The 21710-nt window shown below is 36.1% G+C and overlaps 1 protein-coding gene across 1 annotated transcript in view; it reads right to left on the minus strand.

Annotated features, from left to right (window-relative positions):
- The window catches only part of LOC127874358 (uncharacterized), a 141546-nt gene that overhangs the window by 40561 nt on the left and 79275 nt on the right, over positions 1-21710 (minus strand). The gene's annotated exons all lie outside the window — the stretch shown is intronic.

Raw genomic sequence — 21710 nt, forward strand, 5'->3', positions numbered from 1 at the left:
CTGTTATATGAATTTGATGCCGTTAGAGCTTCTGACATGATTTCATGTCGGAACGATGCTATTGCAAAATAACGTTAAACGATATGAGGTCGATGTAAATCGACCTCATATTTATAGGAGTAACGTGTGCCCAATATTTGTATAATTAATTTTTCGATCCCATAAATATTATGCCTAGATCGTTAATTAAAATATTGTTATGTCTGCTTCCTTTAAACCGGATGTTTTATGCCCCACGTGTTTGACAAACAGGTATGGTGTTCGAGCAGTTACATAAACATGTTGTAATTTGTTTTAAGGTAGCAAATTAGTCGTCTTTCCGAGTCTTATATATTTCAAATTAACAATACACGTTTATGCCTTTTGGTAATATAGTTTATTTTTTGTATTAGTGTCATTTCGTGACTATAATGAGTACTGTATTGCGAGTAAATAAGTAAATTTGACAATAAAGGTTCACTGGAAAGTCCACCATACTAAAAGTAGTTTCCCAATTATTTTGTTAACTTTTGACATTCTTTGATGTTTTTCTTTTGGATATTTTAGGATTGTTGGTGTGTGTTGTGTGGACTTTTCATTTGTAGTACCTACCATTAAGTGTATACAATATTTTGACCAAAGGAATTTGTTCAATTTAACTCCATTTGTTATTTTGATAATTTCATGCATGCACTGTATATTTCTTCAAAAGCAACATTTTGCATAATTTTTTTTTTATTAGCATTTACTTATCTGTTCTACAAGTATTTACAAGCCTGTTGACATATAAATTGAAGTATTTGCCATAATATTTATTGACCTATTCCTATGTGAAAAATAAGCCTTTTTACACTTTACTGTTTACATAGTTCTGGCTACCATAACTTTAAATGTCGCTTTTTATGATTTTTGACTGGCACGACTTTATAGTTATGGACCAACCCCATTAGGAAAGTCAACCAGAAATTCCCGAAAAGTTGACAGTTAACAAAGACCGGTTCAAAACAGCTTTTAAATGCAGTTATTGGTCCAAATCAACCACTTGATCGGAAAGATTGACATTCTTCACATTTAAATTATATATTCTTTCCCAAAATACTATCTTAAACATTTAAAATTTATCTATTTTGCTCTTACATATCGAGAAAAACAGCGATGTAACGTATTTATTGAAATGCGAATCTCCCGAGATTTCACGGTCATATGACGTTATTTCTATTTTTAGTAACATACCATGTGCTCAGGTGTTTTCAAATTCAGAATGACATTTTTCGGTATTTAAGATTATTCTTGCTTGTTTTGTAAACAAATTGTAGTGTAAATACAAACTCAACATGAATATTATTTTAAAGTACCTGATTCACAATGAAATCAGTCTTATAATCCACTAGAAGTAATTTGTTAATCACAAATAATAGATTTCAGAAAACGAAAGTCTGTTTACCATTTCAGCATAAAATGTCAAGGTCGATCCGAAAGTATCCAAATGAAAACTCGTCACGTGACAAAGCGACAATGGCGTCAAAATTGTGAATTTCAGACTGATGAGAGTTATTTTATTCTATTGTAAGATGCATTCGAAACATTTGAACCTTAATATATTCCTCGATGCAGTAATTTATATTCATTCACAAATATATCTAGATTTAGGTGTCGTCCTATTCCACACAGGCTTATCATGGATTAAACAATCCGCCTAAACAGTATTTTCTTGGATACATTTCTAGATATATTTGTGTCAGTCTGAAATTCACAATTGTATCCTTTTGTTGCAATATACAATATACGCTTTTTTTCTTTCATATAAATATACTTTTAAGGAAATTCTTGAAAGTTTCTTTAGCTACTGTTTACATGAAGCTTAACAAAACATTGTCATTGACATCGAGCGCCTATGGTTCAAACCTCAAACGAAATACAAAGAAAACAATGCATTGCAACCGTTTTCAATTACATACAATAAAATCCAAACACAAGAACCAATACTGACCACTAGAGTGAACTTGGACTCGTTTATTTTAGAGAACATGCAAATGGCTGCCAGCTTTTCCCTCCGATTTGATCATGTGACTATACTCACAAAAATATCATGTTAAAATAATAAGTACGGGTTATAAAACACTAAACAAATCGGGAGAAAGTCGACCCGGTCACAAATAATAATGGCATATGTATCATATATCAAACAAAGATTTCACTGCGGATTTATAAATAATAATGCCGACGTACAACATTGATATAAACTAGATTGTTTACTGGTAAAAAAGGAAGAAAAAAATGATGATTTCACAACCAATCAATGATGTACACAAAAGATGTTTTCCATTGACAGTGAAGTATCAAAATTTTAGAACAGAATATATCAAAACAGCGAAACCCATGTATCAGTTATTGAATGTATGTAATTAGAGCTCATTGTGTCATTGTCGACCTGAAAAGGCCCACAAGTCAACCGGGGGTGACTAAAAGCCGATTCATGTCACCCTGCGGTGACTTCAAGCCGACGGTAGTCACCCTTTGTGACTAGAATCGGCTTTATCAAGTTTATGTCACCCCAGGGTGACATGAATCGGATTCTAGTCATCCCCGGATGATAAGAATCGGCTTCTAGTCAACAGTGTATTTTTTATCAAACGGCACCGCATCCACAAATAATTTCCGCATTTAATTAATTTAGTTTTTTTAGACATTTAGCTCTTCTTTCGTTTTTTTAGTATTGTGCGCTCCGTGGTACTATAAATTTACAACGCAATTCCGATACGAAATGTTCAACGGGTTTATTCACAATAAACGGTTATAACTGGGTACTGATAAACAAAATGCATACTTCCGATACATTCAATAAAACGTAATATTCATCGGATTTAACAGTCTTGACAAAGTAGCGTAGTCAAATAATAGAAAACAATGGATGTCAAAAATTCAATGATGCTCCTCTAAACGTAATACGGTAGTTAAAGTTATATTTAATAGTTCAATTACTCCATATTTAAAAGAACTTAGTATAAGCTATTACTTATGTCTCAAAATTCAATGGTTCAATACCAAAGTTACTATTGTTAATGTTAATCTTACTTTTTTAGACCAAAACTTGGTCACTATATAAAGCCGCGGCGTTCCACTTGTGACCATAAATTGGTCACTGTGACCAAATATTGGAGAGAGTGCACAGAATGGGGCCTAAGCGTGAAGGTGAAAGTAGACCCAGGAGTATTGTGGCAAAGTTTACTCTGTTTAAGGAGAGAGAGCTTGTACGACACCAGGGGAGCGAGCTCAAGGGTACCCCGTTCTACGTGAACGAGCAGTTCCCAAAGGAAGTGTCCGACAAACGCAGAAAGTTGGTGCCACGAATGAAGGAAGCCCGCAGCCAAGGTAAAAAGGCATGGATTGCTACGACACACTGTTTGTCGACGGGAAACCAGTTCGGGACTAGGAGTGCGTCGGGGATGAGCTGCACGTACTATCATGGAACGTACATGGACTTACTGCTTTGAAACGAGACAGCGTTGATTTTATTAATATTGTTGCTAAATATGACATTATTTTCTATACGAAACGTGGACTTCCGACTCTAGTGTCGTTGATATACCCGGCTATAAATCTTTTAATTTCTACAGAAAATTCCAGCATCGAAACGCGAAGCGCGCGAGTGGTGGAACTGTTATCTATATAAAAGATTCTATTTCTAATGGTGTTGAAATTATTCGTAACTATTTGGACACTGTTATATGGATTAAATTGGATAAAAATGTTTTTCATATGGACAAAGATGCTTATGTTTGTGGTGTTTACGTATGGGGTGAAGATTCCCCAGCGTACAATATTTTTAATGTTGATATATTTGACGTTTTAGAATCAGATATTAATGTATACAACTCATTGGGATATGTTTATATAGTTGGAGATTTTAATAGTCGTGTAGGCTCTAAATGTGATTATATTATGCATGATAGAATGACTGATTGCATTGATGATTACGATTATATTCCAGATGAACCACTGTACCGGGGCTCACCCGATAATATTGTAAACAGTCATGGTGTTAAACTTATTGATCTTTGTCAATTTACGGATTCTTAACGGTAGATTGCCCGACACTGACAAGTTTACATTTATAACGCAACAAGGAGCGTCGCTAATTGATTATCTGCTCACAAAAGAAAGCAATTTTTCACGAATCAATAGTTTTACGGTTGAAGATCTTAACGTTTATAGCGACCATACACAAATTAGTTTTTCGCTACATGCCAATTTTGATTATCCGGAAGGGATAAGTTAAAATTATGTGAAAATACAATGGGATGTATCTAAACGGGATAAATTCAGAAGTGCTATTATAAGTCGACTAACCGAACTTAATAACTTGACATATAGTCATAGTAGTAATCTACAAAACAGGGAGTATATAAATACCCTGCATAACTCTTTTACAATAATTATACGTGAAGTAGCCGATCCGTTGTTTTTAAACCATTCCTCGCATAAGAATGTTTCTTATAATGATGCAGCACATGTTAAGCATGCTGACTGGTTCGATAATAAATGTATTCAAGCTAAAAATATATATTTACAAGCGCTGCGAAATTTTATTTTCTGCAAAACAACAGAGAGTAGGCATTTACTTTGCGCACAAAAAGCAAATTATAAATCTTTAATAAAGAAAAAGAAACGGTTGTTTGAAAATAATAAGCTTTGCGAGTTAGAGAAATTAAAACACGCTAAACCTCGAGAGTTTTGGAAGCATTTTAAAAATAATTAGAGTAGAAAGAGTAACAACATTTCTAATGATGATTTCTTTAACTATTTCTCTACACTAAGTAATGATATTTCGCAGTGCTCAAATGACGAGGCTGAGCAATTTTCTCGCGCAAATGATTTTAATAACTGTGATGTCCCGTTTCCGGAACTTGATAAACCAATCACCACTGACGAAATTGTAAATGCCGTTATGTTTTTGAAATCGCGCAATGCATGTGGATATGATAATCTGCTTAACGAGTATTTTATGGAAAGCGGTGATATTTTAGGATCACATTTGTGTGATATATTTAATGCTATTTTAAACTCTGGGTATTTTCCCGATAAGTGGACCGAGGGGGTAATTGTACCTATACATAAAAAGGGGGATACGGAAAATGCTAGTAACTACCGAGGTGTAACACTTGTAAGCTGTTTGGCTAAATTATTTACAACTGTAATAAACAAGCGCGTTGAATCTTTTTGTAACGAAAATAATAGTATTTCGGACGCTCAGTTCGGATTTCGGAAGGGAAGATCAACAGTTGATGCCGTTTTTATACTCTTGTCGGTCATTAAAAAATATCTTAACCAAAATAAACGTCTTTATGTTATTTTTGTCGATATGTTTAAATGATTTGACTCAATCTACCAGAATGCCGTTTGGTTAAAAATGTACAAATCCGGAATTCAAGGTAAATTGTTAAGAATCATACGAGATATGTATCAGAAAGTAAAATCTTGTGTAAAATCATGTAGCACCTATTCCGATTTTTTTCAACATGCAGTTGGCCTGAGACAAGGTGAGGTACTCTCGACGATTTTGTTTTCATTCTTTGGTAATGACCTTGAACTTTATTTGCAAAATGAACCTAATTCTGGTTTATTAATAGACGATATTGTGTTAATGCTTTTACTTTTTGCAGATGATATGGCAATTTTTGCGAAATCGCCAGAGGAATTACAAACCAATATAAATCTTTTGCACTCATATTGTAAAACATGGGGACTTATTGTAAACACAGACAAAATAAAAATTATGGTTTTCAGAAAGAGGGGCAGACTGTTAGCAAATGAAAAATGGAGCTTCGATGGGAAAGAATTAACGGTTGTAGACGATTTTAATTATCTTGGTACTGTTTTCAACTACACTGGGAATTTTAAGCTGAATCAAGAATATTTAGCAGGTAAAGCTATTAAGGCATTGAATATACTACTACAACATTGTAAAAAGTACGAACTGAAGCCAAAGATATTGTGTCAACTCTTTGATTCATTTGTTGGTTCTATACTTAACTATTCAGCAGAGGTAAGGGGATTTAAACAATCAAAAGAACTAGAGAGAATTCACCTTAAATTTTGCAAACGTATTTTAAAACTTAAAACTAATACATCTAATGCGGGCGTATATGGGGAATTAGGTCGGTACCCTCTGTTCATTTCTAGGTATCTAGAAATTATTAAATACTGGAGTAAAATTATACATACGGATAATATTATTATTAAAAAGGGTAACAATGGTTTTACAAATTGGGTTTCTAATGTTAAGTTATTGCTGAATAATTATGGTTTCTCTTATATCTTCGAAGATGCTGACAATGTCGATTTTAAATCTTTTATCAGCATTTTCAAACAACGTGTCATAGACAATTTCATTCAGGAATGGTCCCAGAGCATGCAGACAAACCATGTTCTAACTAATTATGTCCTCTTTAAAAACATTTTCAACTACGAATCATACCTAGATTTACTACCAAGCAGCCTTAGAATGTTCTTTTGTAGACTGAGACTGTCGGTCCACCCCCTAAGAATACAAACGGGTAGATATGGTAGAAATAGAATTGATAGTGATCAGCGTTACTGTTTATTTTGTAATTCACAAGATATTGAAGATGAATATCATTTCATGCTTTTATGTCCATTCTTAGATGAGATTCGCAAAAAATATGTACCAAAGTACTATTACCAACGCCCATCGATGTTTACATTTTTGGAAATGTTGGGCATTGATAACAAGATCAAATTAATTAAAATTTCTATTTTTATTAAATACGCATTAAATAAAAGAAACACATTGTTAAATGTAAGTTCATCCTCTTAAATAATGAAACTTAAAAATTCTGAACTAACACAATTTAATTGATTAAAATATTCAAATGTTATATTTTTTATAGTAAAGACAAGGTATACCGTATGTACTTTGCTACACACCGTATGTGCTGAAATAATATATTATATGTAGTAATGTACTTTATTGTATACCGTATGTACTAAAACTATGTTTTATATGATTAACGTGACATGAATCTAAATCATGATTTGTTTTTTTTTGTTATACTGACGATGTACATTGTGCAAGTCAAAATAAAACATATGTTCTGTTCTGTTCTGTTCTGTGACCAAAAGCGGGTCACAATAACTGCCGTGACCAATTATGGAACGCTCGCACGCATAACACTTATAGATAATAAAATGGACTTTAAATGACAAACCAATTTAAAACAGACTATATGAACTAATTAATAACCTTTACATGCTAAAAATAGCGTAGATTTCTTACCTAATGCCTAAAAATAGGTCTTGCGATAAAAATGTAAACACAGCAGTAAAATGATATTGCAATTGAATATGATGTTGTTAATAAATATATTGGGATATATGCTTCTTTATGTTATTTTTTAGCGTTATTGCGTTGAGTTTTGTAACAAATGATGGTTTTAATTGTATATATTATTTAAATGATTTATGTTTGACTTAGGTTAAACAGCATACTGTTTGTTATAATGAAGCGTATTTATTTTAGTAGTTGTAGTACCAGCTAAAACTGTACAATTTTGTCAGCGTTATTTTATATTTAAATAGAAATATATTCATATGTAACAGGCAATAATTAATGTCCTATGATTTTAATAAAATTATGATTTAAAAAGTAACTTTTTTTGTCTTCACTGTTGATTTTATCCAAAAAATGTAACACTTGCATTACACTTTGCATATTATCCTTTTTTTCTACCATAATATCAACTTTTTCTGTGCGCGTAAAATATGAATAAAACACATTTTTGTGGAACACATGAAAACACGTCCACACCCTATCGACTACCAATCTACGATTTTAAGATATTTCAATTATTGATTACTTGATAGTGCAAACATATTAATTAGCGCATTGCAAACAATCAATTAGCGACACACGCCTTTAATTGGCAATTAAAGAAGTTGGCTTAAATTGGCAGCGTGGATTATACAAACTGTGTGTATTTATACATATAGAGTAAATAGCGTCTGTTAAACTAGAGTATATAAAAGGGGAGTTGTTTCATTGCAACCACAAAATCCAATCATGGCTTCAGAATATCCATGCTTACTCTGCGAACGGAACGTGAATGACGATGATCGCGCAATATCGTGTGATCAATGCGAAAAATGGCAACACCTGTCTTGTGACACTGGTATCAGTCTAAGACAGTATCGCAAAATGATGAAGGGTGCTGTAGTAGAATGGAAATGTCGCGAATGCAGCCGACCAGCAGAAGTCGTACCGGAGGTACAAATGGAAACAGCCGACATTGCAGAGGAGTCGGAACTCACAGCAGAAGTCCCACCGGAGGTACCAATGGAAACCGCCGACATAGCAGTGGATTCGGAACTCGCGGTTCCTGAGATATCAGAGATTCAAGATACTTCATACATGTCAGAACTCTATTATTCAATCTATCGAATTTAACAGAAAAGAAAAAAAAACATGTTGATTGATAACAGAAGAAAGGTGTCAATCAAAGGTGCTAAAGTTTCCCGGTATTATTCACACCTATATATTACCATTGTGAGGAACCCTCTACCCGTTTTCTACAGTAAATTCAGTGTGACGAAACTGCAGTGTGACGAAACCTCCGTAAACCGTGTGTTGCTATGCAAGAATTACCGGGTATGACTAAAATACGAAAACAGTACTGTTTTCGCGAAAACAGCAACAGGTACCGATAACAGAATTCCCAGCTTTACAGCGTGATAGTGGCGCTAAACTATGATTTTGATGAATGTTTACAACAGTACGCAAAATGATGCTTTATATTAATTATTTCTTTTTTACGACAAGCATGTTATTACTGTTTTAAATGAAAGCATACCCATAAGTCAGCATTCCAAGATGGCGGACAATGGTGAAATGACATGACGATTTCTAGTGAAAAATGTGAATAACAATCAGACTAACGAAGATTATTGTGCAATACCTATGGATTTATAAAATATATGTGTTCATTAACCCAATACAGTGCTTTTAGTTATGAACAATTCGCCAAGAATATAAATAACTCGAGTAAAAGTGCGTCTCGGAACAGACACTCTCTGAGTCAACCTAAATTAACCACATTCCTGGTTAAAATTGCAAGTAGCAAACATGGTTTGATTTATATATTATGGGATCTGTTAATAGTCAGATTCATATACATATTCTGCTTATTATGTTTGTCAAAGCGCACTGACTATTGGAGTGAATGAATCCAGAACAAGTATTTACAGGAAAGGTAAAACATTAGATTAAAACCCCAGTGCATATCATTACCCCCCCCCCCCCCAAAATTTGGCTAAACTACTGTAGCCAATACACATTTGAATAAAATATAAAGTTAAACACAAACATCACCTATAGTTTTAAAACATGAACACTAGTAAACAACTGTCATCGTCACATTAGTTAGTGCCGTTGTAAAACAACATTAACACAGTAAATGAAATATGACACAGTTAGTGTTTTTATTTTAGTTATTTGTTTTTTTTCTGCAGTGCTTCTCGAATCTCCTTAAGCACATTAAGCATGTCCTTGTGATTTGCATAGATGGCACTCAGTATTGTAGAATGCCCCTCCCTAATTGTGTATTCCATCTGTATTGTTGACTGCCTTATTGCCTCCGTGATCGGATCCTGGACTATAGCTGTCGGCACCTGTGAAGCTGTCATCGTAGTGGAAAGCACCGCTGGCTGTTCTGATGTTACTACCCGTGGCATGGGGCTCATCCAATCCCGCTGTTCAACAGAAGACAGTGTTGGTACAACCTGCTGATTAGGTTCCGCATAAGTAACCGTTTGCTGATCATCAGGGGCGGTCAAAGATCCCAGCCAGACGTTGAACTCCTCCTCCTCCTCGTCGTGCTCGTCTAACAGGGGCGTTGGTGCATCGTACTGACCAATTGGAGGGTCAGTCAAACATCCTGGCTCGATGGATAGAGCAGAAGATGTTAGAGAGCCGCCCATTTAAACGGACGTATGGAGATTCAAGGCATGTTTCGTTTGCTCCTGGTCCGGTCGTTCCAATTTTGACGCAGAGCCCTTTCCAATGCTGCTTAGTGGCAACACAGGTTCTTGGGGTTGCACTGTGTCCTCTATGGCTTCTACATAATTGTCGATGTCAATCGGCCGTTCCGCTTGATTTAGGAGCACTGTCGTATTGGTCATACCAAGTTTACTTGCCTCATCGATATGCGTCCTGTACTTACGTACATGGTCCTTAAGTTCGTGTTGCTCAAGGCAGCGGAAATAGCATAAACTGCAAGAGAATGGTACTCTGTCCATCGACACATGGTATTTTAAAACATGGCCTACCACTCTAGACTTTCTGTCAGTTTTTCCACAGGTACGAAATTTATACTTCTTATGAAGATCGTCTACAGCTCGCCACATTTTCTAAAATAAACAACCAGTAGTGACGTAACACTTTATTATTACTTAAACTTAATGAACTTGAGGAGCGTCATTGTTCTTTTGCGCCACTAAATGCTAGATAATACTTTAAATAATCCTTTTTTTAAATACCCCCCCACCAAAATATGTATGCACTTTGATTTTCTTTTCTTTTTTTACGCTACGTTTTTTTTCGCGCACGATCCTAAGTCTTTGATTATTAATAAGGTATTGACTCACATATTAGTTATACGCTTATGTGTTTCTTAAGTTTCTGTTTCGCAGAGATAAACCATTTAGGAATGTTTTTGCCCCTGTACGGTTTCAGTTTATCGTGGTTCACCATTTTAGTATGGCACTCTCGGTCAGTTTGCAATACAAAGTTAACTGTTGATTTTATTTGTTGAATGAGCATGGGCCCCTCGTATATATTTTCGAGTTTCGGACATAACCCAACTTTACAGCCCTCATTAAGACACCATACAGGGCTTTTTGGTCAAAATGAACTTTACTGCGTTTTGCCCTTTGTTTAATGTGTTCCATCGCTATCTGGTGTACGCGGATCAACCTTTCCCGTAGTTGTCCCGCATATCCGGCATGTTGCATGGTGGTGATATTTCTCATCTCGGTGGAACCTCTAGAAGATGGATCAGCATATATGATGTCTGCTGGGAGTCGAACTTCACGTCCAGTTACCATCATATTAGGGGAGAAACCAGTCGCTTCATGCGGTGTTGCTCGGTACGCACCCGCCAAACTGCATAGGTGTTGATCCCAGCTTGTTTGTTCACCCGCCAGGAAGGACTTTACCATTTTAATAAGTGTGCGGTTAAACCGTTCTACCTGCCCATTGCCCTTCGGATTCTGTGCACGCGTCCTGGACTTTGTCATTTGTAGTCGTCTGCACAGTTCCTTGAAAAGGTTAGACTCGAATGCGGCACCTTGATCGCTATGTATCTTCAGTGGAGCACCCCATCGTGCAATGAAGTGCTCTACAACGGCATTTGCACAGGTTTCAGCTGTTTGATCTACCACTGGAATGGCCTCTACATACTTTGAGAAGTGGTCACTCATGACCAGGACGAATCTGTTGCCTTTTGGGTGTTACGGGTAGAGGACCCATGAAATCAATGCATAGAAGGTCCCACGGAGCTCCTGACTTTAGATGACCCATTGGAGTGCGAGGTTGGTGGTGTTTTTTTTGTTTGTTTCGCAAACATCGCACTGCTGGACGTACACCTTCACGTCAGTTTTCAGGTCATACCAATAATAAAACTTTGCGATGTTTGCCTTTGTTCGCTTGACGATCTGATGTCCACCTTGAATCTTCTGATACGACATGACCTAAAAACCGTACCATGGTTAGTAGCAAGTCACACTTGTCCGGTTAAAACTTCAATCCAGCTGACCGCAACCGACTCAGCACCTCATCGACTCTGCTAATATGGCCTTCAAAATCAGCATGGTATATGACAATATCGTCGATGTAGACAAGATAAGTCAACCACTGCAGGCCTTGAAGCGCCAACTCCATCGTCCTCTGAAAAGTGCTCGCAGCAAATTATTGAGCCCAAAATGGCATACGGGTCATCTCATATTGCCCAAACTTGCAAACAAAAGCACTTTTGGATATATCTGATTCCTTTAGAGGAATCTGAAAATAACCCGACGTAAGGTCAAAACTGCTGAAGTATTTTGAGCCTGCAAATGAATCCAAGCAGTCCTGCACCCTTGGCAATGGGAAACCGTCTTGCTTGACCAGAGCATTCACTCTTTTGTAATCCACGCATGGTCGAACGGATCCGTTCTTTTTCTTCACCAAAACGATCGGACTTACCCACGGAGATGTGCTCTCTCGTATAACACCTTTCTGCAACAGGTCTTCTATAGCTTGCTTTTCGGCGTCTGCATAAGCTAGCGGGACTCTTTTTGGCCTCTGTTTCACAGGTGCCGCGTCACCAGTGGTGATGCTGTGTTCGGCCAGATGGGTCAGACCTAAGTCCCAGTCGTCTTTTAAAAATGTGTCACCGTACTTGATAAGCAGATTTTCAATTTGTTGGCTTTCTTGTTGATTTCTTCCCAAACGGGCACGCTCAAAGAGGTCGTTCTGGTTTTCCGGTAACACTTTTGGTGATGCCGCTGGCGTGAATTCAAGAGTCTGTGTCTTTACAGAATCTGGGCCTATTTTGACTCGACGCATAGCTTCTTGGTTTCCTTTGTCTTCAGCGCATTCTTCTGTGGCAATTACGCTTACAATACGCTCTATTCTCTCTGTTCTACCGATTTCGTTGTCTTGTCTGAGCGTGACTTCTGTAGCAAAAGGATTTAATATCCTTACACTACATGTTGGTGGTTTGTTCACATCGACCAACGTTGCTGCCATTCGAAGAGCATACCTGTCTTGGAATTGTTGGGAAGGTTCAACTAGAAAGTTAGAGTTGATTTCATCGTCATATTCTATGAAGCGCTCTACAAACACGCTCACAACTGCTTCAGCCAAACCAGGGAGTGTCATGTCCTTTGCTACGGTCACGCGTCTAGCCCTATTTGATTTGCCAACCTGGAACAGAGATATCTCCAGCCCATCTAGAAGAATCTTGTTGCTGTTCAACAAGATATCTGCTGGTACTCCATCTCTACCCTTTAGAATGTCGTACCCCAGCAGCACTTCGTCTTCTATATCTGCTATGATAACCTTCTCAGCCAGCATCAGTGGGCCAAGTTCGTGATCCATGGTCGCTTCGCCTGCGTCCTTAATTAGTGCACCATTTGCACCAACAAGTCGGGCTGAACGGTCCAATTGCGGTCGCAATGCGGTCGACAACTGATTGAATGCCCTCCTCGATATGATGGTACCTGAAGCACCTGTATCCGCAGTAAACGTTATCGAATGACCATTCACTTTCCCTTGTACGTAGACGCCCTCAGCCAACTTCCTTGGCCTTTGCACCTTTTCAGTAGACGGGGCTTCGGTAATCTGGCTCTGGACATGTTGCTTTTCCTGTTTAATTTCATGGCCTTCGCAGCTCTCTAATTGGACCTCCCTTTGGCCGCAAGGGCTGGTCCCTGTCCGTTTACATAGTGTACGTTAAGGGTGCGTTTAACGAAGTACAGGGCTTTTGTTTAATTCCACTTCGGAAACTTTGTTTTTCCGATGGTTCTTGCCTTTGAACGAATTTTAATTTCTTAGAAGTTAGGTGGCCATATAATTTAGACTGTGGTTTATAATGGAACCAATGTGGGTAATTTAATTAGTGTAATTCAACCTATTCTGATTGCGCCGAACAGGTCTTAAATCACAACCAGTTAATGGTCGCGTTGTTTATCTCTTAAAACAAAATCGGCAATCATGTTTAATTCGCTCTCCAGGAAGCAAATGAGTTTGGTTGGTTGTCCCAGTGCCAGTCAGGTTGGGTTTCCTCCGGGCACACCAGTCCCTCCCTTACCCCCCCCCCCAAAAAAAAAAAATTAAAGAAAAAATAAATAAATAAATAACACCAAAATTGAAGATCTTTCAGTTACCACTGGGAATGACAGCTTAAATAAATCATTCGTCCCGGCTTTCGTGAGTCTATTAAGTTTATAAAGTATGAGTGCTGGGTCTATCTCCAGGTCCACATATAGTGCATGCGCGGAAGGACCTCATTATCTTTGAAATGCACTCTATCTGTGCAACTGGGTTAACAATGTAAGACAAACTTTATCTTTAGTATGTCCATGAACGTAGATTATGTCATTGAATAGATTAATGCATCAAAACCTTAAAACGGGAGTGCAAATAGGTTCATGTCGGGTCCTTCTAACTCATTGGTATATGTTGTATTGGTCTATAGAATGTCTCGCTTATTAGTACTGGGCGCAGGTACTTAAACAAAATGGGTCCTTATATATATATAATAATAATAAAAGATTTAATTATATAATCATTATGATATTTTTATTATTAAATAACATATATAAGGACCAAAAATATATATTCAAGTACCTGTGGTACAGTGCACGTTTATTTACATGCATTTCGTGGTTCTTGCCTAACTGCCTGTGCTTTATTAAAACAACACAATATAAAAAGCGAGCACAGGGTGTGCATTTAGTTCTGCTCAGATATATACGATTTCAGAATTTGTTGGAAACATTTAGTCTAACGGCTTGATATATATAATTCGTACATTTTGTCATTTAAAACAAATCAAATGTAAAGAAGTTTAAACGATAATACCAGCTATACAGGGGATCAGTTCGCGTCTTGATGCGCAAATGCTACTCGTCACACACAAAAGATCAAATAAATATTGTGCGAAATATAGCTTATTTGGCATGAAGAAAATGTTTGTTTAACTCGACATTGCTTGTAAAAAAAAATTAATGAAAAGATATAAGATCATCAGAATCTGAATCAAGCTGAAACACAATGTGTCCCTTTAAAGAAGACAACACTGCATCTGCCAATGATGATCCAGCACTCGGAAATAGCAGTTGCCTTGGTGCCTTTCAAAAGCAAACACTTACAAATGGATTGCGTCTTATATATGTGTTAACTGCTATGAAGTTAAAGTTCAACAGTTTTAAACAGAACCTATCGCATCGTGTAATTTATTTCGTTAACCCATTTATGCCTAGCGTCTAGAAAAAGGCATTGGCAACAGCGTAAACCCAGATGAGACGCCGCATGATGCGGCGCCTCATCAGGGTCTGCGCTATTTGCTTAAAGGAATTTCTGTAAGAAATATTCTTAATATAGAAATAAATATACTAGAATCCTGAGTTTTGAAAATAAATTGACCCAATTTAGAAGTATGGGAGAGTCCACTTGGCATAAATAGGATAAGGAAGGTATTTGAACCTTTATTTTGTAAAGTAGTGAACCGATCGGCCTACCAAAAAAATCATAGATATCTGGGTCAATTTGAATTTACGGGTAATCATTCGGTTCATTTTAACTATATGTTATTGTAAAAATATAAAGTGATAGTTAAGGCTTAGACTGTTAACCAAATGATTGTGAACGTGTATCAATCCGCGATTTAAAAGACTTAAAAGTTTAAGCTGCGCGGAAATATTTTTCACGTACTCCCTTTTTCCAAACCAGCTGCAATTAAGTTAAGGACAGATCAACCACATTTATGCACTTGATGAAATTAAGTATTGTCACAGAATGATTATCCGCATTGTACACAGTATTGAATTTCCTTCTTCAAACAATTGGTAATATTTAACACACTTTTTTATACACAATTCAGTTGAAAAAAATGAACAATTAAAAAACGAATTGCATATATACGCAGTGCGCTCAGTATTTCTTGTTGAAAACTGCAAACAATATAGGTTAATTTGAAGTCTAAATTGGTAAACGCTAGCCACTGCCTTAAAAAGAAAAACCTTCAACATCCTTAACGAATACTTGTTTGTTACTAAAAAAATAACAGTTTTCTTCATCGATCTTTTACAGCGTCTGCAAAATATGAAAAAGTGTTCAGCGTCTGCAAAATATGAGGAAAGTATACAGCGTCTGTAAAATATGAGGAAAGTGTACAGCGTCTGCAAAATATGAGGAAAGTGTAAAGCGTCTGTAAAATATGAGGAAAGTGTACAGCGTCTGCAAAATATGAGGAAAGTGTACAGCGTCTGCAAACTATGAGGAAAGTGTAAAGCGTCTGTAAAATATGAGGAAAGTGTACAGCGTCTGTAAATATGAGAAAAGTCTACAGCGTCTGCAAAATATGAGGAAAGTGTACAGCGTCTGCAAAATATGAAAAAAAGTGTTCAGCGTCTGCAAACTGTGAGGAAAGTGTTCAGCGTCTGTAAAATATGAGGAAAGTGTAAAGCGTCTGTAAAATATGAGGAAAGTGTACAGAGTCTACAAATATGAGGAAACTGTACAGCGTCTACAAAATATGAGGAAAGTGTACAGCGTCTGCAGAATATGAGGAAAGTGTACAGCGTCTGTAAAATATGAGGAAAGTGTACAGCGTCTGCAGAATATGAGGAAAGTGTACAGAGTCTGTAAAATATGAGGAAAGTGTACAGCGTCTGCAGAATATGAGGAAAGTGTACAGCGTCTGTAAAATATGAGGAAAGTGTACAGCGTCTGCAAAATATGAGGAAAGTGTACAGAGTCTGCAAAATATGAGGAAAGTGTACAGAGTCTGCAGAATATGAGGAAAGTGTACAGCGTCTGTAAAATATGAGGAAAGTGTTCAGCGTCTGCAGAATATGAGGAAAGTGTACAGAGTCTGCAGAATATGAGGAAAGTGTACAGAGTCTGCAAAATATGAGGAAAGTGTACAGAGTCTGTAAAATATGAGGAAAGTGTACAGAGTCTGCAGAATATGAGGAAAGTGTACAGAGTCTGCAGAATATGAGGAAAGTGTACAGCGTCTGTAAAATATGAGGAAAGTGTTCAGCGTCTGCAGAATATGAGGAAAGTGTACAGAGTCTGCAGAATATGAGGAAAGTGTACAGAGTCTGCAGAATATGAGGAAAGTGTACAGAGTCTGCAGAATATGAGGAAAGTGTACAGTTAAAGGAATAATACTGATTTAAATATTGTTTGAAACGCGCGAACCTATTTTATGAATACATATATTTATTTAACCCATTTGTGCCTAGCGTCTAGAAAAAAGGCCTTGGCAAACAGCGTAGACCATCCCCATTATTATGCTACTATTATACTAGCTATCCCTAATTTTAGAAATAAATTGATCCAATTTTGAAGGATGGGAGAGTCCGCTGGGCATAAATGGGTTAAAATTTATAAATACAAATCACAATCTGTAATATGATTATAGGTGCTACCTAATTTACGGGCAAAAGCTTTTTAAGTTTTTTTGATAACTATGTATTTTTAATAAATATATTGACGTGATTGTGTTCAAAATATTATAATTGTTGCAATAATTAAGTAATGCATCCAAAAAAAATCAATCTTAAAACAAGTTACATGTTCCAAGCTTAAAGATCTAGCATCTTATATTTTTTTTGTTTTCTAGCCACAGGAATTTATAGCTGGTTCGGTGTCTGTGGTATAGTGGATGGGGTGTCTGCTAACTGGCTTAGTCACTGGGAGGTCTCTGTATTGATCTCTTAAGTGGGAGCATTCTTTAGATAACCCTAAAGACATACTATGGCGTACCATTTGGGTTGAAAGTCAAGAAGACCTACAAGTTAAAAAGAGAAATGTACGTCAAAGTACAATAATTGTACGTTGACATAAATATAAAATACACTTCGAAGTATATATTTGTACGTCAAAGTACAATTTGTACTTCGACATACATGTTTGTACTTCGACGTACACATTTGTTGAACAGCCAATCAAAACACTAGTCTCTTGAGCCGCTTTTCCTTCAGATTTATTCATAATAAATGTTTAAAATCTCTTTTTAAAAAATATCAGAATGGCTATAAAACAACACATAGAAGTTTCAAGTATTTAATGCATTGAAATAGATTATATACAAATTTGAAGAAGATACAATTTTTACCTTTTGAAAATTAAAATTATTCAGCATATTGTGAGTATTTATTGATCATGCGGGGCGGAGTATTACGACCGTCCAGTGCATTACTGTGTAGGAAATTCCCAACGGTAACCAAACAGTTACCAAGCATTAACGGGATAAATAATGTATTATAACCTCTCCGTTGGTCGTATTTTGTGATAACCATAACTTGCATAAGTCAGAGGTTAATTCCGCCACGCCAGGTCAATAAATACGCACAATATCTATGAGTTTGCGGTCGATAGTCGCATAATTTGGTATAAATTTTAATAATAATAATGTTTAATAAATACGCACAATATCTATGAGTAAGCGGTCGATAGTCGCATAATTTGGTATAAATAATAATAATACTTGTCAAATATCTCTAAAAGCAACAGATGTAAGGTGTCTTCTGATTGGTTAACACTCAAGGGTCGGTGAAAACTGTACGTCGAGGTACATTTCTCGTTCTACCTAGTAGGTCTTGTAGACTTTCGAAGTCATGGTACGTCATATAGACACTAAGTACTGGTCCTACCCAGGAACCAGTTTGTTTCATCAAATGTCTCAATTCAACTTGACAGCTTGCTAAAGCAGTTGCATTTAGCATACAGTACATGTGATGTGTCAAATCAATTTTGATTGACAAATTTGACAAGATTTTTTTTAATCCAATAAGTTTTAGACTGCCAAATGACACACACTACGTATTGAAAGCCATACCTGGAGCTTTCGTCTGTATACCACTGACTTTATCAGAAGAATGATTTCTACTGTTGGGAAACGTTAACACCACTAATTGTCTTCTTATTTATTATCAATGTATAATTATGTGTAACAGCATAACAACAAACTTGTTTCGCAATTAAAATATTTAATAAATACAGGTATCTTGCAGGTTTCTAATTTTCTTTCGCAAACTATTGTTGAATAGTTTAAATTGTGTCGCCACTAAAAAACTAGCCATTTTGTAGCAATTCTAAAATCACAGTCTAAACTGCATACACTTAGCTCTATAGTTACAATTTGAATGCAAATATTAGAATGCATCATGTTATATCATCCATATTTTTTTATTTAAACATTCAAATAACACATAATACAGTACATATATAAAAAGATATGTGGTATTGTGTGGATATACAAAACACTTCACATCATTTATTTGCACATAAAATAATAGTTACAAAACAAGTAAAACTCATCAACCTACATTTCAAGAATATTTACGTATATGAAATAACAAAGTGGTGTTATTGTATTACCTTTTACAAAATTAACATTGCTGGTTTTGCACTAGCCATAAAACATTTATCATGGATTAGCAAGTAACAACCAATTTATTAATTACACAATCAGGGTTTTTTTTGGGTTGTGGGGGAAGGGGCCTTTAGCCCTTATGTGGGGGAAATTTTACGCGGGATTTTCCACGTAGGGGAAAAATTGTGCGCGTGGGAATTTTCGCGGCGTTCCCCTTTTTGGGGGATTTGTTTACTTATTCTCTCATTATTACAATACATGTGTACATGTTTGCACTATATTCATAGTTTTTTCATAATTAATTACGTTTTGCAAGATTTAATTGAAATAGAATTGAGATATTATAATCATGAGACACATCTTTCTATTAAAAAAAAAAAATAAAAAAATTTTTTTTTTAGGGGGAATTTTGGGTTCTGAAAGGGGAAAAAACCAGCCTAGTTTGGTGGGGGAAGACGCCGATATTCGGCGTCTGTAATATAAGGTAAAAAATCCCTGACAATAGAACGGAAATCATATTAATTGCATTATGCATTTACTAAACAAGCTATTTGCTACTGTTTAGAATAACACTATCTTACTAAAAATGATCACAGGTACTTAGTGCTTTTACATACTTGTGGTAAGTTTTGTATTACTAGTTTGACAATAATCGGCAGACACTTGTCGATATACAGACAAAATTTGCATGGAAACTTTTCATATTTTTTCAGCATAATTGCCTTCAAATTGTTAATTTAACAACCCTTTGACATTGTTTGCACATCTGATCTTATTATACCATAGCTGATTTTTGTTTATAGATAGACATATATAGACTTTTCAAAGTTCTATAAAAGTTCACACATGTTCCATCCAAGTAAACAAACAGAACCAATAAAGATCACCACAGATAATAACTGTGTGTATAGCTTGGAAATTTTGATAGTTCGGGAATCCCTCCTTTGTTGATTTCTGTAAACCAAAACTGTCAGTTTTGCTGGATAGAATGGCTTGTATAATGCCCAGCTCTTGCCTTGGCAGAACAGCTTCTAAAAACGGAAAACCAACAAATATCTTAAAATTTGATCAATAATGCAGACAATTTATAAATGTCTTGTTTTTTGTTGATTTCGAATCTGAAAGATTTTTTACGTAAGATTGTGGTACGAAAATTCCAACAGTATCGGATTTTGTGGTGTTAGGCTTAACTATTTATAGTGATATGTAACCTTTCGGGATATCGGTAAAGTGCGAGCAGACGAGGTGAAAACACTTTAAAAATTAAAGCTTAGAGACTAAAAGGTTAGATCTGAATATCTTAAAAATTTGCGAATAAATGTGTTTCTGGTGGATAACAACGACATCTTACCAGAATATTGCTCATGATCAAACGTAAAACTTCTTTCTGAGAGCGAATGGAAAATGCGTCACAAATTCTGATACATAAACAGTAGGGTGTCGTTATTGAAATACCGCGAGAATACTGGAAGAATAGAGATGCCAACTATAGTGTTTAAAACAAATAATTTTTTAACAAGCGTTTGTGATTTGTCAGGATAATAATAACAATAAGATATCGAAAAGATCAAAGCAAATAAATTCGACAGAAATCTGAGATTCGGCAATATATTACAGACGGGTTATGTTCCCCTAAATTGTGTTCGGTGAAGACTGTTACTATATGTAGTGAACCAGTCTTCGGCTTATACCCACTGAAGAAGAGCATTCAGGGGAGATAATTGAGTAATGACCTAATTCTGGAACGGTTGCGAAGAAAAACAAATAATGCGAGAATATTTAGTGCGATTCGCTACACAATTATGATGTCATTGATATAACTTTTCCTGAGGTATGTATTTACATGTGATTTAGCATATGTCAAAGTGTTTTTGATTTGTTCAAGTTCATAAATAGCATCGCGAAAATATATGTCGCGTGGCAAATTTTTTTGAGACGTATCCATATGTGGTATTCTTATGTAATTTTATGTCTAATTATGCTTTTGCCCGTTTGAACGTGCGTTAACAATACTTGTGTACCATTATACAATCAGTAGTTAGACTCAGTAATTGGATGATTGGGATTAACAAACACCGAATGAGAAGAAGATGTGGATACTTTTCAGTTGTTTATGTAAGTATTGTATTTTTCCAAATTGAAATGGTCATAATCTTGGCATCTAAATGCTAGCATGACGCGGCTGTGAAATTGGGATTTGAATGCGTCGAAAGAAAACAGTGTGTTAATCAAATATAAACAAATGATAAATTTCGATGGTGAAGAAATAAACTCATAATAAAAGCTGAAAGGTCAAGGTCATCCTTCAAGGTCAAAGGTCAAATATATAGCTTCAAAGCGGCGCAAAGGGGACATAGTGTTTCTGACAAACACATATCTTTGTTTAAGATTGATTTCGTACTTCCCACGTATTTGTATTTCGTACTACCCGAGGTACGACATGCACTCGCGACTGTGATGGATCAATACAATCACATGAGTGAGCAGGTGAACGCAGCGTTCAGGGACAGAGACGAGGTAAGCCGAGTATCGTTCACATATATGTGAGCTGCGCTTTCGGAAAACGGG

Source organism: Dreissena polymorpha, chromosome 1, assembly GCF_020536995.1.
Source record: "Dreissena polymorpha isolate Duluth1 chromosome 1, UMN_Dpol_1.0, whole genome shotgun sequence".
Classification (NCBI taxonomy): Eukaryota; Metazoa; Mollusca; class Bivalvia; order Myida; family Dreissenidae; genus Dreissena; species Dreissena polymorpha.